The 3,806-nt window shown below is 38.8% G+C and overlaps 4 non-coding genes across 4 annotated transcripts; all 4 read left to right on the top strand.

Annotated features, from left to right (window-relative positions):
- The first annotated feature begins 787 nt into the window (after nucleotides 1-787).
- On the top strand, nucleotides 788-860 carry trnam-cau. Its single transcript has one exon. It is a non-coding gene; the product is annotated as a tRNA-Met (tRNA).
- Nucleotides 861-1,130: 270 nt separating this feature from the next.
- On the top strand, nucleotides 1,131-1,203 carry trnam-cau. Its single transcript has one exon. It is a non-coding gene; the product is annotated as a tRNA-Met (tRNA).
- Nucleotides 1,204-2,952: 1,749 nt separating this feature from the next.
- On the top strand, nucleotides 2,953-3,025 carry trnam-cau. The gene has a single exon. It is a non-coding gene; the product is annotated as a tRNA-Met (tRNA).
- A 617-nt stretch (nucleotides 3,026-3,642) lies between these two features.
- trnam-cau lies at nucleotides 3,643-3,715 on the top strand. Its single transcript has one exon. It is a non-coding gene; the product is annotated as a tRNA-Met (tRNA).
- Nucleotides 3,716-3,806: the final 91 nt, after the last annotated feature.

Below are 3,806 nucleotides of genomic sequence, written 5' to 3'. Positions count from 1 at the left end.
GCCTCGTTAGCGCAGTAGGTAGGCATCAAGTCTCACCATCTGAGAAGAACCATAGGTTCGATCCTGCAGGCAGCAAACCTTTCAAAAAGACAGTGTTGACTGAAGATGATGAATTCACTGCTGTCATTTGGACATTCACAATACATACTTTTTGTCAAGGTGGATACCACATTCTAAGGTCCACGATATACATTACTTTAGAATGAAATCAATCTTTTTTGTCAGGAGTTGTCGAATTTCAGACCATGCATACATTTTGGCACGATGGTTTCAACAACACTGTAAAAATCTGAAGTTCTGTATCAATATTTTTTTCTTCTTTTTGGATATTTTTACAAGAAGGGCCTCGTTAGCGCAGTAGGTAGTGCGTCCTGTAAAAATCTGACGTTCGGTATCGATATTTTTTTCTTTATTTTGGATATTTTTGAAAGAAGGGCCTCGTTAGCGCAGTAGGTAGCGCGTCAGTCTCATAATCTGAAGGTCGTGAGTTTGATCCTCACACGGGGCAGCAAACCTTTTAAAAAGACAGTGTTGGCTGAAGGTGAAAATGAATACACTGTCATTTTGGACTTTCACACAATACATACTTTTGTCAAGGTGGATACCACATCGTAAGGTCCATATCGATATGTATTACTTTAGAATGAAATCAATCTTTTTTGTCTCAGGGGTTGTCGAATTTCAGACCATACATACATTTTGGCACGGTGGTTTCAACATCACTGTAAAAATCTGACGTTCGGGAATCGATATTTTTTTCTTCATTTTGGATATTTTTGCAAGAAGGGCCTCGTTAGCGCAGTAGGTAGCGCGTCAGTCTCATAATCTGAAGGTCGTGAGTTCGATCCTCACACGGGGCAGCAAACCTTTCAAAAAGACAGTGTTGGCTGAAAATGAATTCACTGTTGTTTTGGACTTTCACACAATACATACTTTTGTCAAGGTGGATACCACATCGTAAGGTCCATATCGATATGTATTACTTTAGAATGAAATCAATCTTTTTTCTCAGGGGTTGTCGAATTTCAGACCATACATACATTTTGGCAAGGTGGTTTCAACATCACTGTAAAAATCTGAAGTTCGGTATCAATATTTTTTTCTTCCTTTTGGGTATTTTTGCCAAAAGTGCCTCGTTAGCGCAGTAGGTAGCGCGTCAGTCTCATAATCTGAAGGTCGTGAGTTCGATCCTCACACGGGGCAGCAAACCTTTCAAAAAGACAGTGTTGGCTGAAGGTGAAAATGAATTCACTGTCATTTTGGACTTTCATACAATACATACTTTTGTCAAGGTGGATACCACATCGGAAGGTACACATCGATATGTATTACTTTAGAATGAAATCAATCTTTTTGTCTCAGGGGTTGTCGAATTTCAGACCATACATACATTTTGGCACGGTGGTTTCAACATCACTGTAAAAATCTGAAGTTCGGGATCAATATTTTTTTTTCTTTTTGGATATTTTTACAAGAAGTGCCTTGTTAGCGCAGTAGGTAGCGTGTCAGTCTCATAATCTGAAGGTCGTGAGTTCGATCCTCACACGGGGCAGCAAACCTTTCAAAAAGACAGTGTTGGCTGAAGGTGAAAATGAATTCACTGTCGTTTTTGGACTTTCACACAATACATACTTTTGTCAAGGTGGATACCACATCGTAAGGTCCATATCGATATGTATTACTTTAGAATGAAATCAATCTTTTTTCTCTAGGGGTTGTCGAATTTCAGACGATACATACATTTTGGCACGGTGGTTTCAACATCACTGTAAAAATCTGACGTTCGGTATCAATATTTTTTTCCTTCATTTTGGATATTTTTTCATGAAGGGCCTCGTTAGTGCAGTAGGTAGCGCGTCAGTCTCATAATCTGAAGGTTGTGAGTTCGATCCTCACACGGGGCAGCAAACCTTTTAAAAAGACAGTGTTGGCTGAAGGTGAAAATGAATACACTGTCATTTTGGACTTTCACACAATACATACTTTTGTCAAGGTGGATACCACATCGTAAGGTCCATATCGATATGTATTACTTTAGAATGAAATCAATCTTTTTTCTCAGGGGTTGTCGAATTTCAGACCATACATACATTTTGGCACGGTGGTTTCAACATCACTGTAAAAATCTGAAGTTCGGTATCAATATTTTTTTTCTTCCTTTTGGATATTTTTACAAGAAGGGCCTCGTTAGCGCAGTAGGTAGCGTGTCAGTCTCATAATCTGAAGGTCGTGAGTTTGATCCTCACACGGGGCAGCAAACCTTTCAAAAAGACAGTGTTGGCTGAAAAAAATGAATTCACTGTCATTTTGGACTTTCACACAATACATACTTTTGTCAAGGTGGATACCACATCGTAAGGTCCATATCGATATGTATTACTTTAGAATGAAATCAATCTTTTTCTCAGGGGTTGTCGAATTTCAGACCATACATACATTTTTGGCACGGTGGTTTCAACATCACTGTAAAAAATCTGAAGTTCGGTATCAATATTTTTCTTCTTCTTTTTGGATATTTTTACATCATTTTGGTCTCATAATCAAGGTGGTTTCAACATCAAGCGTTGGCAGAAGTCGGTTTATCGTCTCATATCTGAAGGTCATTGGATATTTTTGAAAGAAGGGCCTCAGCGCGTCAGTCTCATAATCTGAAGGTCGTGAGTTTGATCCCTCACACGGGGCAGCAAACCTTTCAAAAAGACAGTGTTGAAGGTGAAAATGAATTCACTGTTGTTTTGGACTTTCACACAATACATACTTTTGTCAAGGTGGATACCACATCGTAAGGTCCATATCGATATGTATTACTTTAGAATGAAATCAATCTTTTTCTCAGGGTTGTCGAATTTCAGACCATACATACATTTTGGCACGGTGGTTTCAACATCACTGTAAAAATCTGACGTTCGGGAATCATATTTTTTCTTCATTTTGGATATTTTTGCAAGAAGGGCCTCGTTAGCGCAGTAGGTAGCGTGTCAGTCTCATAATCTGAAGGTCGTGAGTTCGATCCTCACACGGGGCAGCAAACCTTTCAAAAAGACAGTGTTGGCTGAAAATGAATTCCCTGTCGTTTTGGACATTCACACAATACATACTTTTGTCAAGGTGGATACCACATCGTAAGGTCCATATCGATATGTATTACTTTAGAATGAAATCAATCTTTTTTATCAGGGGTTGTCGAATTTCAGACCATACATACATTTTGGCATGGTGGTTTCAACATCACTGTAAAAATCTGAAGTTCGCTATCAATATTTTTTTTTCTTTTGGATATTTTTACAAGAAGTACCTCGTTAGCGCAGTAGGTAGCGTGTCAGTCTCATAATCTGAAGGTCGTGAGTTTGATTCTAACACGGGCATCAAACCTTTAAAAAGACAGTGTTGGCTGAAGGTGAAAATGAATACACTGTCATTTTGGACTTTCACACAATACATACTTTTGTCAAGGTGGATACCACATCGTAAGGTCCATATCGATATGTATTACTTTAGAATGAAATCAATCTTTTTGTCTCAGGGGTTGTCGAATTTCAGACCATACATACATTTTGGCACGGTGGTTTCAACATCACTGTAAAAATCTGACGTTCGGGAATCAATATTTTTTTCTTCATTTTGGATATTTTTGCAAGAAGGGCCTCGTTAGCGCAGTAGGTAGCGCGTCAGTCTCATAATCTGAAGGTCGTGAGTTCGATCCTCACACGGGGCAGCAAACCTTTCAAAAAGACAGTGTTGAGTGAAAATGAATTCACTGTCATTTTGGACTTTCACACAATACATACTTTGTCAAGGTGGATACC

The sequence above is a fragment of the Oncorhynchus gorbuscha genome, unplaced genomic scaffold (assembly GCF_021184085.1).
Source record: "Oncorhynchus gorbuscha isolate QuinsamMale2020 ecotype Even-year unplaced genomic scaffold, OgorEven_v1.0 Un_scaffold_18809, whole genome shotgun sequence".
NCBI lineage: Eukaryota > Metazoa > Chordata > Actinopteri > Salmoniformes > Salmonidae > Oncorhynchus > Oncorhynchus gorbuscha.
The sequence above is the reverse complement of the archived record's forward strand: the minus strand, read 5'-3'. Positions and strand labels throughout refer to the sequence as shown.